This window comes from Amborella trichopoda, chromosome 4, assembly GCF_054954075.1.
Source record: "Amborella trichopoda isolate Santa Cruz 75 chromosome 4, AtrichopodaSantaCruz75HAP2 v2.0, whole genome shotgun sequence".
Taxonomy (NCBI): Eukaryota; Viridiplantae; Streptophyta; class Magnoliopsida; order Amborellales; family Amborellaceae; genus Amborella; species Amborella trichopoda.
In genome coordinates this window covers 42,682,108-42,699,374 of record NC_142339.1, presented here as the reverse complement: position 1 = coordinate 42,699,374, position 17,267 = coordinate 42,682,108, and the positions used below count along the sequence as shown (strand labels likewise).

The 17,267-nt window shown below is 41.0% G+C and overlaps 1 non-coding gene across 1 annotated transcript in view; it reads left to right on the top strand.

Moving 5' to 3' along the window:
• Positions 1-609: 609 nt before the first annotated feature.
• The window catches only part of LOC18446479 (uncharacterized), a 34,217-nt gene continuing 17,559 nt past the window's right edge, over positions 610-17,267 (top strand). Inside the window, exons 1-9 of the transcript XR_016054527.1 lie at positions 610-1,087; positions 2,939-3,118; positions 3,456-3,802; positions 4,180-4,405; positions 4,550-4,801; positions 4,917-5,032; positions 5,354-5,449; positions 5,529-5,616; positions 6,072-6,301. This is a non-coding gene — a transcript (uncharacterized LOC18446479). The remainder of the gene's footprint in view (positions 1,088-2,938; positions 3,119-3,455; positions 3,803-4,179; positions 4,406-4,549; positions 4,802-4,916; positions 5,033-5,353; positions 5,450-5,528; positions 5,617-6,071; positions 6,302-17,267) is intronic.

The window sequence follows — 17,267 nt, the reverse complement described above, 5'->3', positions numbered from 1 at the left end:
TTTCTTATATAATTATCAAAATTAATTGTGACCACATTGTATCAAAGGTAAATAGTTTCATGATATACTTTCTTTAAACATTTTATTTTTTGACTTGAGGTTAAAAGCAAGGAAAAATAGTAATCGGGTTATGAGTGTCATACTAAAAGTATCGAGAGTAGAATGCCTACAAAGTTCATTTTGGATATTCATTATTTTTTCAAAACTATACATTAAAAAAACAAAGTGAAGAAAATTTGGATACTCGTTATAAAGATATCTAAAATTGGTCATAAATTATTTTTAATGCACACCGGTTTTAGCAATAAAAATTACTTTAATCTTTACAATTTCAAATCTCTTAAAAACAACCGAATGAGTCCGGAATGAAATTGCAAGGCGATTCTTTTAGTATTATTAAGTGGTGCAACAAAAAGCAGGGGGCAGCATGGGAGTTGAGATCTTTTTGGTTACAAATATTTTCGCTTTCAGAAAATTTGACGATTATGTTCGAGCACGGAAGCAAATGTCGAGGCTGATTCTCTTGCCACTCTCCCTGTAAATTTTTTTAAAATCAATAAATCTCATAATATTTGCATAAAAAAAGAACAAGTGAGAAGTCATTTTTTTGAGGTAGAACTGTTTGTTTAGAGAGAGAAATAGGGGAGAGAGAGGGATGGCAGTTGGCCTGCCACGCGCAAACGGTTGACCAAGCTACGACTACCGATAATTTGTTTCTCATGAAACTGGGAGACCGGCTTCTTCGTCTTTCACCTGAAAAATAAGGGTGTGTCTGAGGCTTTAATCCAACAGTATTAAAATAATTGTTTTATTAAAGAAGAGGAAGTTTCAGTCATGTCAGAAAAGTTTGAGCACCTTGAGGTGGTCCTCGCCTCCAGAAAATTTAAGTAAATTTCAGATGAAAGTTAAGGGCCATTATTGTCATTTTCATCCTTCTGGTAGGCAGGAATTCCCAATTTGCAAGCCATCTCTCTCTCTCTCTCTAAAATTGGTGCAGAGGAATATGCCGTGTGAGCTTCTCTTCAAATTCTCAGATGCTATGTCGGCTTTAAAAGCCATTCATTTCTTGTTCTTTCTTCTTCACCCGGTAATGCTCTCTCCCTCTCTTCCTCTCTCTCTATACACCTCTTTCAGGTAACGAGAGTCCTCTGCCTTTTCCCATTTTGTTTGTCTTTTTCTTTTCTTTTTGTCCCATTGTCCATGTTTCCTTCTTTATAGGCTTCAATCCGTTCCTTCTGCTGGTTTATATGGAAAGCATCTGCATGCAAATGGGAAAGCTTGTTCTTTGTGCATCAGTTTGGTTCTACTGAAATGGGTTCTTGTACAATAACTCTGCTGCTAAAAATCTTTACTTTAGTGATTCTTTTGACGTGCTTGGTCCCATTTTTTTCAGTCCTGTTAATATCTGTTAAATATTCATTATCCAATTTGTTTCGAGTGAATAAAATTATTGAAGAAAATTCTCTGTTAAATATTTCTGAAAATTTGGGTCTGCAGGATTGTTGTTTTCCCTGTTTAGTTGCGATTGGAAATATTTCCGTGTGTTTTTATTCTTTTTTATTTTTCTGTTGTTTTCCTCATCTGTCAATCTTCTGTGAGAAGTGTTTGCAATTTTATCGCACATCATCTTTAGGCCGAATTCTTTTGTCTCTCGTTTTGTGAACTGTAATTTTTTATTACTTAATTCTCAAGGATTGAATGGACTCTGAGAGGAACGATGTAGTATTCGTTCAGGCTGATTTGTTTTTACCATGATCGTTGATGGCCGTGGCTATGTAGTTTCACTGGCTGTTCCCTTAGTTCATCACATCAAGGATTCACATGAACTCTTTATTTTTTGCCCATGTTATCGGTTTTAATGGGTGCTTTTTATGTATTGGTTGAATTAATTAATCATTGTTATAATCAGCGGATGAGGGATGTTAGTGTTTACACAACTTAAAATTTCCTTTTTGATAAGTTATTTGCATGACTTTGATTAGAGTTAATGACCTGATTTCTACTCGTCTTTTGGTTAACCAGATTATTTCTCCATAAATTATAGAGATAAAGCTTGTATGCATGCTTGAGTGTGCTTCAACTGCCGATGAACTTTGCTAGTGTCTTTATACTTTTTGGTTGCAATTTTTGTACCATGAGGATGATACATTGATTTTTTGTTTTGGTAGTCAGAAAGTTACATTTTATTGGGTCAAATGTCAATGTCTTGTTTGGAGACATATACTCGTTGTTGAGATTTGGAGCCAAACCTCGAAGTCCATATAATTGCATCTTGCTTTTCAATACTGAACTGATGACAATAATCATGAAGTCTGAAAATGTGGGTGCTCGCAATTCGTGCTTTTATCTAATCTGGAAGATACAAGGATTTCAACTCTTTTGAATTTCACTGCTAATTCGTAGGTTAATCTGAAACCTGGAAAATAGAATAAGCCTTTGTTTATTGGTATGAATAACTGGTAAGAACTAGAAGACATTATGTTTTGCCAACTCTAGTCATAGCTGAACCCGGAACTTACTTATGTTGAAAAGGTTGGTTCTTTTTTAAAATGTTTGTCAGCTCCAGCGAACTGCTGTTGGTTTATAAGGTAAATGGCAACACTTTTTGAAAAGCCACGTCGAAGCTTTATGCACGTTAACTTGTGTTTTGTTTACCATTTTCTAATCAAAATTAACTTATAAACATCGTTAAGTGTCTTTTTTTTTTCTCTGAGATACATTGTTAAGTCTGCACCTTAGAAAGTATGTTTTAGTGGAGGCATTATCAAGTATGTTTATATGCTAGTTAGTCATGGACATAATATTAGATTCTATCTTTCCATATAAATTTCTGGGGTGATATTTTATTTGTAGGTCTATTGGCTTGACAGAAACTGTATGACTTGTTTCATTTCTTTGGTCGTCTAAATATTTAACGTTTGATACTGTAATATTGCAGATTTGCAGTTTCTAAAAGTAGCCAAGTAGCAAGCTTTCTATCAACTGGACATTTTTGCTAGAAAGAGGCTTAGGATCATTAAAACCTTTTTAGGAGATCATCTTTGAGATTGCTATGCAAACTCACTAAGGATGCTTCTTAGTTTATCACTTTTGGAGCATTCAGCTAGCCTATGAAAAGGTGAGTAACCTAATTAGTTTCCATATCTCCAAACATATTATTTATCGAGATGGGAAAGTGCACCAGTAATCAATGGATTATGGAATACCATAGTCCATGAGGGCTGCAACTAAAATGAAGTATGGTGATGAAGAGAGAATAGGGCTTACCAGAACAGGAGACAATCCAATGATGGTCCATCCTTATCTCCTTCACTGTCCAGGTGATTAGGCCAATGGATGATGGAAACCATGTCCCTTTGGATTATAGTATACTTATCCTATTTAGATTCAAGCTTTGATGTTTTAGAGCTTTGTTTAGTGCTGGTACATTGCACCTTAATTACGTTTTTGTTCAGGACATCACTTGTGGCTTGAGTTACATAAGCCAAGGTGGAGGTAAAATGCTTACAAGGAAGAATTCCCGGGGTCCCTTATTAGAGAACCTCGGAATGGAGAGGGTCAGAACTATTTTGACATACAAATATCCTTACCCACATGAACACTCTCGACATGCCATGACTGCAGTGATTGTCGCTTGTCTTTTCTTCATCTCATCCGATAATCTGCACACACTCATACAAAAGTTAGACAGCAATGTCAAGTGGTGGTCGATGTATATCGGCTTGGTGGGCTTCTTCTATTTCTTCTCGTCACCTTTTATTCGGAAGACTATTAAGCCAAGCTATTCGAACTTCAGTCGTTGGTATGCACATTCTCTCTTGCCGTCTTAAAGCAGTACCAACTACCTGTTAATTTAGCAAATTCCTATACTGATCCAGATAATTTGGTTTCTGAAGTAAATCAAATTGGTCTAAGGAAATGGTTCCATGTTTCTATAGAAATTTTATTGAAATTCCAATAAATCAGATTATATTAGTTAACTGGGATGATTGTTGGCCGGAAATGATGCTTAAGTTATAGATCATTTCTTTTTGGATGGGCCAAATTGACCTATACAATCTGATTGTGGCAGCATTCCTCATAATATGTTCTCATGTGTATTCCATTTTTACATTGGCCAAGATAGAGACAGTTTACAATTTGCTTATCTTTTTTTTTTTTTTGTTTCAAATTTTGCAGGTATATTGCATGGATTTTTATTGCTGCATTATATCATCTCCCAAGTTTTCAGTCAATGGGAGTGGACATGAGGATGAACCTTTCTTTATTTCTTACGCTATACCTCTCATCTGTACTCTTTCTCATTGTTTTCCATGTCATATTTCTTGGCCTTTGGTATGTGGGGTTGGTAGCTCGTGTGGCTGGTAAAAGACCTGAGATTTTGACCATCATTCAGAACTGTGCTGTAAGTGCTGTCAACGCATTTAAGCTTTCAAATTCAAATTTCAGTGTTGGGGAACATATAAATAAATAAACAAATTAATGTTTGTGTGTGTATGTATATATGCTCTTAGATTGATTCCAAGTTTATTTGTTCCTATCAATGCAGGTTCTGAGTATCGCATGCTGTGTATTCTATAGTCATTGTGGAAATCGTGCTGTCTCAAAAGAGAAATTACTAGAAAGGAGAAATTCTGGCTTGTTCTCTTTCCCATTTTGGAAGAAGGAAGAGAGAAGCAAATGGTTATCACATTTCATTCATGTGCACGAGTTGAAGGAACAAGTGTGTTCATCTTGGTTTGCCCCTGTTGGGTCAGCCAGTGATTATCCCCTTTTCTCAAAGTGGGTTATTTATGGAGAGGTGTGGTTGCCCTGAAACTTGTAGTAGGGAGCATAGTGTGCATTTATTCTGTAGTTTTTTGGAGTGTTATCCTTTTTCCTACGTTCATTCATAATTCTATCATTATCTATTTCAGATAGCTTGTAGTGGATCATGTGCTGGCCAATCAGATGAAATATCCCCCATTTATTCATTGTGGGCCACATTTATAGGACTTTACATGGCCAATTATGTCGTGGAGCGCTCCACTGGGTAAGTCTTGGTCTTATTTGATATTTAGTACTTGGGAGAATGCCCTATGCTAATATATTAAAAAATTCATGTATATTTATCACGTGGAGTGGATGTGCAATTGCACTAGAGAGCCATCTTTGCTGTTGTTTTTAAATTCATGCAATCTATTGTATGCTCTTCCTTTTATTCATTGCGAGAACTCAGTTTTCTCAATGAGATGAATAAAATTTTGCTGAATTTCTTCAATGGAAGGCTTTCTAAGATTCAACTCATTCTATCAAATGAAAAGAAGGTAACCATAGGACAACTCATGTGCTCCTTTTGATGATAAATCAACAGATGGGCATTAACTCACCCACTCTCACTCTCAGAATGTGAGAAGCTGAAGAAACAAATGAAGCCCGATTTCTTGGATATGGTTCCCTGGTATTCAGGGTACGTGTGTGGTCTTTTTTGGTTTTGGAAATTGCAGAAATCTGGATTGGATTCTTATCTTACTGAATGAATGGTGCAGGACATCTGCTGACCTGTTTAAGACAGTTTTTGATCTTCTTGTCTCTGTAACTCTTTTTGTTGGTCGGTTTGACATGCGCATGATGCAGGTATACCTCCATAATCCTATAATGGTTGTATGGTGCTTTGCTAATTCTTCTTGGATTGTTATATAAACCAGTGTGAATAATGTGTTCAGAATTATCATTTGGTGCTTACATCCTTTGCCATTCTTTGACCAATACCTGATATTGTATTAATTCCAAAAGTGAGCTCCCTATACTGTTTAGTCTTCGTAAATGTATATGTGGCAGTTTCATATATCCACATGCTTGTATATGTAAGTTTATGTATAACTCATCTAGCTAAATTTAGCTTGTTATTTCCTTTTTGATTTGTATTTTTGGCTTGTTGACTAAAGGATCATAATCAACATTATTGGAATGAATGAGAAAAATCTTTCTAACGATGCACCTTTCTCTTAAAATTTCCCAATCTTTATACACTTGCTCAATTTATCATATCAATGTTTATATATATTTTGCTATATGTTCCCTATGTTCAGGCTGCAATGAGCAGGACCCCAGATGAAGCTCATAGCCATGATCTTTTCTATGATCATTTAAGTGAAAGAGAAGAACTATGGTTTGACTTCATGGCAGATACTGGGGATGGTGGAAACTCTTCCTATGCTGTGGCTCGATTGCTTGCTCAGCCTTCCATTCAACTTAAAGATGGGAGTTCCTTGTGCAGCTTACCACGTGGAGACTTGTTTCTTATTGGTGGTGATCTTGCGTAAGTTGTTTGTCTTATTCTGAGCTTCATAATTTGATTGATAGTGGAATAAGAAGCATGTTAGGGAAGATGGGCTGACATTTGGGTCACATATCTTAATGTTTATTGTGAGGCATTAGACGTAATCTACCTCTTAATCCAAAATTTTACACTTGTTGCTCCAATTAAGGTGGACTATTATCAGACGGTCAGGCAGAAATAGTGTTATGCAGAACACACACTGAGTTATTTTTACAAATCTGCTAGGAAGCCTCCTGAGTTAATCTTTATAGGACCTCCCTTATGGTAGACTTACTGTTTCTTGATATGACAAAGCATTTTAAACCGGCCTATACTTGCACTGTGCTGTTTGTGTCATTTAATGGGTATACATCCTTGATATGCAACAGGCAACATGGCTGTCGCCTTTCTGAGAGCATCAGGTGGGATTGGCATCAATTGTTTCCTTGGAAGTCACTTGGTGATCAAATTATTTGCGTCTTTGGATCTGATCACTGTACTTTTTCTTTTCTTCTTTCATTGTCAAAGAAATAAATCTAGCCGTAAAGTTGCATCTGGAATTTGATAGAGGGGTTGGCACCTCAGAAAATAGATTTAGTGAATCGCTTTCAGAAATAAAATGGCCTCAGAATAAATGGAAGAAACCTTTGGAACCTACTGGACACTGGATAGGTAATCTATCAAACTGGTAATGATTTGTTACCATCAAACCGGTAATGATTTGTTACAGTGCTTGTTTTTATGAACAAGTGGCACGCAACAAGTCCACAGTCGAGGATATCAGGATGACATGATAATTCAACTGGATGTATTGTGAGTGAGCGAAACTCTTAAGAAATGATAGATACTACCTTAATTGAGCAGACAGCTGTGGGAGGATTCCAGTCTAGCGGCCACGACCGTCTCGTCTCCCACCTTCAGAATGCAGAGGACACACTTGACTTCTACGATTCCTCGCCGAGACATGTGGATACTCTTTGGACCTTTCTTAAATGCTTCGAAATGGCTATTGGGTTTAAAGCTAGACAAATCCAAAACGATGGGGGTTTGCAGCAGTCCATCTTTGATCCAACTGCTTGCCAATTCATGGGGTTACTCAGTGGATCACTTACCTTCTAGCTACCTAGGCCTCCCTCTCTCCTCCAAAATGATGGGGGTTCGCACCAGCCCATCTTTGGTCCAACTGCTTGCCAATTCATGGGGTTGCTCAGTGGATCACTTGCCTTCTAGCTACTTAGGCCTCCCTCTCTCCTCGGATTACCTAGAATTTCTCATTGGAGTAATGTACTAGATAAGTTTAATAGGAGGTTTTCAGGTTGGAAGGGCAGGTTCTTGTCCAAGGCTGGCAGGCTTACGCTGATCAAAGCCACCCTTGCGAATACTCCGGTATTTCAGATGTCCCTTTTCCCCATCCCAGCCTCTGTGGCTGACCCTCTAGAGTGGTTGATGAGGAATTTCTGTTGGGCTGGGGAGCAAGGACACAAGTTTCATCTCATCGCTTGGGACAAGCTGCCTTCCTAAAACTTTGGGGGGCTTGGGCATATGCAGCCTTAAAAACCATAACATGCCCTTCTTGGCCAAATGGTGGTGGAGGTTTGCCACCCAACTGGATCACCGTTGGAGGGAGGTTATCAAGCACAAATACTGTTTTAGTGTCGACCCTTGGACGCCCTAATGCAAATCCAGTGGCAACATCTCTGGCTTCCGGAGGTCAATCCTTCGAAGCCATGACTTTTTCCTTCAAAATGTTCGGCTCCAACCAAGGGAGGGGACCAAGGTGAAATTTTGGACGGATATTTGGTGTGGGCCTCTTCTCTTAGGGAGCAATACCCCATCCTTGTCCTTTTAGCATGTAATCCTCTTTTCTCGGTTGCGGATAACTTTAGTGCTTCTGGATCAGCGAGAACTTCGACGCCAAATTTTAGGAGACCTCTCTTCGACCATGAGGTCGAGGAAATCAGTTCTGTGGCTGGAAGAATTGACTCTGTTTTACTACCGCCCTCTAGAGCCAATAGGATTGTCTGGGCCCCTTCTCCCTCAGGTCTATTGTTGGTCTCCTCCTATTTTTGAACCTTCACCTCCTCCTCCAACCCCACTGCCCCCTTTTATACCATAGCTTCTAAAGCTTGGAACCCCCTCATACGTCCTAGGATCCAGGTGTTTTGTTGGATAGCACTGCATGAGAGACTGTTAACAATTGACCGGCTTCAAAGGAAAGGCGTGCAAACCCCCAACAAATGCCCATTGTGTATGGAGGATGAAGAATCAAGTGAACATCTCCTCCTTCACTGCGACTGCTCGAGAGCAGTTTGCAGTTGCATTCTGACTTTGTTTGATTGGGCTTGGGTCACCCCGAGATCAATTTCCCACCTTTTTCGATTTCTGCCACTGTTTGGGTTCTACGGAGTGAAAGACATCATAGGATTTTTAGGGGAGAGAGATCCACTGCCAAGCAATTGGCAGAGAAAGTCAGGAACCTTGTGGTTTTTGGGCCACCAACCAACCGATTTTCAAGAACTTATCCTTCACTGATTTCCACAGTGACTGGTCCAATTTACTGTGCCTTACCTCTCCTAATATTTCGAGGGCCTCCCTATGGAGCCACCGGAAAGTGGAGCTTTTAGGCTCAACTTCGATGGCTGTTCCCTTGGCAACCCGGGACCGCCAGGCATAGGGAGGCTCCTACGAGCTAGTGATGGAAGTATTTTGATGTCTTTCTCTTGCCCTATTGGTATCACAGACTCCACCCTTTCTGGGGCCCTTGCCCTCTTCGTGGGCCTTCGCGAGTGTGACTTATCATGGAGTCACAACCTGATAGTGGAAGGAGATGCCAAGAATATTATCACCTGGGTCTCTAATTGTTCAGCTTTGGTCATGGCATCTTGATGAAATTTTTGAAGAAATTTTGTATATCACCAGAGATTTCAGCACCGCTTGGCAACACGTGTATAGAAAAGCTAACTCAGATGTTGATAGCCTGGCTAAGGAGGGGGCATCCAGTTCCACCTTGGGGACCTAAAGCCCCTCTCCTTGTCTCTCTTTCTAATGAAATACAGTGAACTTTACTCAAAAAAGATGATAGATACTTAAATGGTCAAGTAATAGTGGAGAGGTCCTTCTTGATCTCCAACTGATTCCCATGAAATTGGTTTGCTAAATAGCAAGGGTTCACCAGTGAAGATAATGTGATCTAGGTATATGTATATGAGAAGAATAGGTCCCCAAATGGATGAGCACTTTTTAGTCAGGGGAATAAGATTTCCTTATAGTTGTGCTTGAATGGGGGGCATGCCAGCTTGGCATACCACTATTCAGGGGCACAATTTCAGGAATGTAGCTGGCAGACCACACTTAGATGGCACAAATTCAAGGAGTGTACCCTGCTTACAGCAAAATGCTGCAAATAGTAGGGCTTTGCCACTAGGCACATAAGGAAAACAAATCTTTTCCTTCTGTTTCTCTGTCTGCCAAAACTTGTATTTTCTTACATGTCATTATGACCATTTGAGAATTCCTATTTTCACGGCTGCCCATAAAGGGAGGTAATGATAAGGCTCTGCTATGGTGACCAAGACATCCAAATGAGGCCAAGTGTATGAGTTGCCGATTGCTGATCAAGCATAGGAGGATCAACCACCATTTGTGCAGAGTGTTATTCATACGTCTCTAACCATTCAATAGACATTTGTAGCTTAGGAAGAAAAGACAGATGGCATGGATACTAAGATGGCTCGTGAACATTGGTTATTAGGTGACAACCATAAAGGTTACTCTGATGAGGAACCGCTCCCACATTGCACGAAGTCAGCATGGAAGGGTTAAAAGAGGCATCACTTGGTATAAATGGTGGTAAAACTAGAGCTGAGGCAGTGGCTGGTGCCTCAGTCTGAAAGATGTCTTCAGTATCATGTTGATACTGTTGAGGCTGAACTGTTTTGAGTTGAATGGAAGTGGCCAGGTAAGGTGCAATATTAATAAATTGGACTGCAAGGGCCTCCACTAAGTGGGGGTGCTGATTGTAGTTAGGTAAAATTAGCATAATCAAATTTTCATTGTGTGGGATATGAGCATGTCCTGGGGGAGTGATCTAGTTAGTGATAACCACGTATGCATTATATCTCATAATGCATTGATATAACCACCTATCTTCATAGAAAACTTGTTGGCTGAATTGATATTGAGGTAATGCTTATACTCAAACATTTGTTGCAAACTATAAACCAACTTTTCACCGAATAAAATGTAATAAGGGCAGCATGGTCTAGTTCTGGTTGGATGGCTGTTTTCTTCATTTGAATATTGTGGTCAAGGGCTTGAGAGTTGAAACTTTCTCTGTGAGTTGATTATAGTTGTTTTTAAAAGCCCTGTTTTCCATTGCTTTTGGTTTACAAAATAATCAAACAGAAATTATGTTTGTATGATCAAATGACCTCGAGTGTTCTCATCACATTTGTAGTTGCTGATGGTTTTTTGTGTCTTTATTTATATATTTATTTTTATTAATTGAAACTCTTTTCTGTTGTATAAAGTAAAGTTGTACAAGGTATCGAAAAATAGTCTGCCCAAAGTCGGGAGCTTTATACAAAAACCACCAAGGGGGTGGTAAGGGTGAAAAGATTTTGTACATCTATGTGATTACAAAACATAAAGACCAACAACCCAAAAACCGGAGATCTCTACGCTCTTGTCATAGCTGTTCCTCCCCTAGTGAGAGCGTCAATCGTGTGGTTTGCCTCTCGCCAAGTATGTGTCCATGAGGTGGGAATAAGCCTGCAAATGTCAAAGATTTCATCAAATACATGAGTGAGTCTCCAAGGGGGTGTGGCCTCCCCCCGAGGCCGAAAGGATGAAATTTATAGTTACCCGAATCGCCTATGACGGTAGCGATTCCGTTTCGAAATCTTGATTCGGCATGTCCTCTGGCGAAAGTCGATTCTAAAAGAAAGTAATCACGTATCCATTTTTTGCGAAACGTGATTCCACCTAGTTTAGGAATCCCGATTACTGGATTGCCGGAATCAAGATTCCATATCGAGGACTTTATGATTCTTAGCTACACAATAATGCGATTCTGCTTGTGAGAAACGTTTATTCCAAATTTTTTGGAATTGCGAATCCATGTTGTTTGGAATCAAGTTTCTATATTGCAGATATCGTGATTCCTTGCTACACAACGATGCGATTCTACTTATGCTAAACACTGATTCAAAGTACTAAAGAATTGCGAATCCATGTTGTCAGGAAGCAATGTGAGCATAGGGAGAGCAGAAACCCTTTGATGTGTTCTCAATCATGAGTGAGCGCGACATGTATGAGAGCGTGAGATGTATGAGCGCGTGAGAGAATTTGAAGTTGTTGCACACGGCAATAAAATCAAAATTTAAAATATGAGTAATATGTGAGCATAGGGAGAGCAGAAACCCTTCGATGTGTGCTCAATCATGAGTGAGCGCGGCATGTATGAGAGCGAGAGTGAATTTGAAGTTGTTGCACACGGCAATAAAATCAAAATTTAAAATATAAGTAATATGTTAAATTTTTTATTTTCTTATTTACTAATTTCCATCCTCATTCCATGTTACTTTTTAAGAACTCTCACCAAGAATAAATAATACTAAAAAAATATGTTACTTCAAATTTAATAATGTTTGGTAAATGGGGTGGGTACTAAAATACTAATGTAATAATGTTTAATATGTGATCGGCACCGTCATTTCTTCAAATTGAATAAGAGGATAAAAATGTTTTTCTTTTAGTAAAATAAGAAGATAATAAGGATATGAGTGAAGTGCCCTGTGTGGTGTTTTAAATTAAATTGATCTTTAAATATTAGAGAAAGTAACTAAAAATTGAATAACTCAATTTTCAAATGTCAAAAGACTCAAAATTACATTTAACAAAGAAGAATTACTATGTCATGTGCTTATTTTATAATTCAAGGAAAGGAGATAGAGGGAGCTTGCCCTTGTTCTCACTCCTTGTATTCTGTAGACTAGCTTCAGACCTTGTAGGCATAATAGGGTTATCGGTAGACCAAGTCCATTGTATGGGATTGTCCAAAAAGATATCATAAAGGTTGACATTAGTACTTGGAGTCTTGGACTGCGTATATAGATCAAAATTCAATCTTATAGTAATGGGTAAATTTATATATTTTCTTAATACTTCTCTCATATACCGGAGGGAATTATTTCACAATTCTAGTAAGGGGAGAATCTCAATTCCAATATGGGGAGAATCACGATTCCAAAATGGTGAAAATGTTGATTCCAAGTTGATGGGGACAACGATTCTAGAATTTTAAGAATCATGATTCCTTATTTTTAAGAATCATGATTCTATATTTTTAGGAAACACGATTCCAGCAACCACCGAAATAAGTGGGGTCATGTGTGATTCCATATAGGTATGAAACGCGATTCCAACATGAAGGGACATTGATTCTTGCAAATAGGAAACACGATTCCTAATTTTTTGAATCGCGATTCTGAAATAGTGAGAATCATTTTTCTCAAATCCGAATCGTACAGACAACGATTCCTAGATTCTGAAACTTTTGATACACGCGATTCCGTGATTCCGATTCCAGAAACGATTCGGAATCACAGACGTTTCCAACAACTATAATGAAATTTCTAGAGTCTGCTTCCACAACCAGTTCAGTGCTCCAAAGAGGATTGAAGTTTTTGAGACCTTCGAAGAGGGCAAGTGCTTCTGCCATTGTGGAATAGGCTTGACCAATAGGTTTGGCGAAGGAGAATAGGGAGATCGACGTGGTTTTTGAAGATTACCCCAATGCCAGCTGGTTCTGGGTTGCCAAGCAAGCAACTGTCGAAATTAAGTTTGGTTTTTCCTGTTTCTGGACGTCGCCAAAGGGACACTCGAGGGATGCCGTTTGGCCTAAGAGGGAAGTGCCTGCCAGTTAAGATGGAAGTCCGAGGCTGCTAAGTGTTTGAAGCAACTATGGTTTAACCCCCAAAAAATAACCGTGGATTTGATGTTGTCCCTCAGGGCATGAAGAGGGGTAATTCGACCTCGAAAGATGCCGTTGTTGTGCTCTATCCATATAGCCCACAAAGAAGCTGCTACTGAGGCTTTCTAGAGCAGAATGCATGATTTGGCCCATGGCAGCAACTTCATATATTCAAACAAGTGGGGTACTGACTTGGAGGTAACCCGAGGCCAATTGAATAGTAGTAGGTCTTCCCACGGTTTGCTGGCTAAGCTGCAGTGGATGAAGCTGTAAATTTGTTTTCTCATCAGCAGTGCATATCATGCAGTGGTTGGGAATGATCAGTCCCCTTCTTTGCAATTGATCGATTGTCAAGACCTGCTCCGACAAGGCAATCCAGTTGAAATCTTGGATTTTTATCAGATGAAAGAAAGCGAAGCTTTCACAACAATGAAAGGGGGGAGGTGGGGGAAGTATGGAGAGCATGGAGTTTGCGATAAAAGGAGACTGAGAATGTGCCAGATGCAGTTAAGTTCCGTATGAATTTTTCCTTGCTATAGGGAGAGAGGTAGACAGAGTGGAGAAGGGGAGTTCAAGGAATGCTTAGGTGTCTTCTGAAATTTGGATTCTACGAGCGAGCAGAGCTCATCGCTTGGAATAGATCTGCAATTGAGGCATTGTTGTCTTTGGCTAGGCAGAAGAGATTAGGAAAGCGGTTTCTCAGGGGGGTAAGGCCAATCCAAAGGTCGGAACAAAAGTTAATTTTGTTGCCCACCCTTGCGTGGAAGAAGATGTTGGCTCGGAAGGGATGTACGCAATGCTATATTGATCTGCAAGCTCCTGAGGTCAGTTGTGGGCAGTTGTGGTCAGTCGGGTGTAATCAATGCTATATTTGTGGCGGATCACAAGTTGCCCCAGTTGCCCTCCTGAGTGGTCAGATTCCACCACCATTTGCCCAACAAGGCCAAATTGTTCTTTTTGAGTGTGTGAATCCCCAAGCTTCCTTGGGATAGGGCTTGCATACTGTGGTCCATGAGATAAGGTGGTACTTTCTGGATTCCCCATCTCCAGACTACAAAAAGTTGCCCGTGAGCTGCTCTAAGCGTGCGGCTACTGAGGTGGGCATATGGAAGAGGACATTTGGAAGATGGGGACGTTGGAGAGGGTGGGCTTAATAAGGGTGACTACCTGCTGGGGATAGGAATCCCCTTTCCTATTTGCCAATTTGTGATCAAATTTGTCAATAATGTTCCCCCATTGCTTGTATTTAGGCTTGCCGAGGTAGATGACATGTGTCCACAGCACAGCCCCGCATATCGGCCGGGTTCCAGGTGGCCTGCGAATCAAGGGCAATGCCAATCATTTTGGATGTGGCCATGTTCACCCTAAAGCCAGTGGCTAACTCAAAGCACTTGTGGAAAAGGAGTGAGTCGATCTGCTGCTCCGAGGCCCCAAAAAGAGTAGAGTGTTGTCTGTGTATTGCAGGTGTGAGATCACGGAGCCTCCATTTCTGATCTTGAATTTCTCCAAGAGTCTATGGTGGCACATTCTAGCCACTGATTTGCTGAAAACCTCGGCCACGATGGCGAAGAGGAAGGGAAACAGGGGATCCCCTTGGTGGAGGCCTCTATTGGAAGGGAAGAAGCCCTTGGGAGTTCCATTAATGAGGATGGAAAAGAAACAACTGGGAATTCAATTTTGCTAGTGATTACCATAGGCGATGCGGTAAAGGGTTTCATCCAAGACTGCCCAATCGATGTGGTCATAGGCCTTCTCCCATCCCAATCTTATTAGTAGGCCCAGGATTTTGAAGTTGGTTCTAGGGCGTATACACTCATGTGCAACAAGGGCTTCGTCGAGTATTTGGCCATCTTTAACAAAGGCGTTGATGCAGTGAAATCACCCCACCTTAGCACCTCCTTGAGTCTAGAGGCCAGGACCTTGGCCAGTAGTTTATAAGAATTGTTAATCAGACTTATAGGTTTAAAGTCCTTGATCCCTTCCACTTTGGGGATGAGGGTGATGAAGGTGGCGTTCATGCCTTTGTTGATTACTCCTCTCTCATTGAACTCCTCAAAGAAGGAGAGTATGTCGGAGCGAAGGGGTTCCCAAAAGTTTATGAAAAGTGCTATGGGGAAACCGTTAGGTTCTAAGGCTTGGTCTTGTTCGAGCTCAGAGAGCTTTGAGGATTTCTTTTTCGGAAAATGGGCACTCCAGCCAGAGGGCTTTGTCTGGAGGGATGGAGTAGAAGGAGAGATCAACCGTCTTGGGGCTGGGTTAAGTTGGGGACTTGAAAACCTATGTAAAGAAGTCGGTGAGCTTTTTCCACCTTGGGAGGTCGGTCAAGGACTACACCTTCAACTGCCATCTACGTGATGGTATTGTGTCTACTCCTGCAAGTGGCCATTTTATGAAAGAAGCCCATGTTGAGAACACCACATTTGAGCCACTTAACCCTCGAATGTTGAGCTCAGTTAATTACTTCCTTCTTGAGGGTATTATGGTAGTCCAATTTGAGCTGAGTCCTGAGAATCATTCGGGTTGAGGGGCTGGGACTCTTCGATATGATCCTGATTGTTGATAGTCATAATAAGGGATTCTTTTTAAGACTGGAAGTTTCCTGATAGCTGCCTATTCCAAGATCTTAGGAAACTCAAGGAGCTGACGTTTCCTTTGTAGCCGATAGCTGGCCCACCCATCACATAGTTACACGAGGATATTAGAGAGGGTGGGCCTTTCTCTTCTGGCCATGCCATCTCGAGACGGAAGGGTCTAGGCCCTCCCCAGGCCGGCTAGGTACTAAGGACTATGGGCTTGTGATTTGAGGTAGGTTTGAGGAGGGCGGTGGAGTGGGTTCCAGGAAAGGAAGCGTCCCAATCGAAGCTAATAAGGTAACAGTCCAGTTTGGAGAGGGAGGGAGAGGATGAGTGGTTGGACAAGGTGAAAATTGCTTCTTGGAATGTTAACGAGTTCATGTCTGGAAATGAAGTAACAAAAGTCGAGCATGGATTGAGTGATTCTTGAGCTCGAATTCCTTTCAAATGACCACGTCGTTACATTAAAGTGTCTGCTTACACAGCAGCGAGTGGGAGGATTAGAGGCGACCGTATCAAGCTCATTTCCAGAGAAGACATTTGGAAGAGTCAGAGTTCGGGCCGTGAAGTTCCTAACGAACTTACCCAGAGTGGGGAGAGGTTGTTTAGTTTCTAGAAGAGTGAGAACTGAAGGAGAATGCTTTGAACAGAAGGCATGCGGTTGAGGGGCTCTCCCGATACCCTGATATTTCATGTTAATAATTTCATGGGGAGGCTTGGACGCGTCTTGATGAGCATCGGGCGGTTTTTTGGCCCAAGAAGGCCATTGATGAAGAAGGAGCACAAGATGATGAAGGAGCCCCAATGTAGTAGTTTACATCGAATTGAAAATTGGAAACCTCTGATTTAACTTTCTTTCTTTGAATCTGGTTTGAGCGACATTTGAGAATGGCTTCAATGTCCTCTTGCGAGCTGTTGAGTTTGAAGCCCATGACCCTTAGGTTCTCTTGGATGTTGCCCTGAGTTGTATCCATTTTGTTGACGAAGTTGGAGTTGACAATAAGGAGGGGAGGTCGAGTGGGACGCAGTTGTTGAACTGGCTGGATGGGAGGGGAGTGAGGGTAGGGCAGGGCAGCATCAGTATTGGGAGAAGAGAGTTTTGTTGTGAGAAGGGGTGGGCAGATGGGAGAAGAGGAAAAGGCTTGGGACATGGCACCTGCGTTGGGGGAGGCAGTGTAAGAGATATAGTGGGTGTGGGCTGAGGTGGGGGGGAGAAATGGGGGGATCGGGATGGCAGCCAAGGTGGTTGCGTGGTAGAAGCGAGGCAAGGGTTGTGAATGAAGGCTACCGGGGGAAGGATACTGAGTGTGAGGGGTTGTGGGGGGTAGGAGTATGATCTAGAGGACAGGTGGGTGCTGTACCAAGGGAGAAGGGGTTTGGGATGGTTGGGGCGGGGGGTGCGCGACGTGCCATGGGTGAT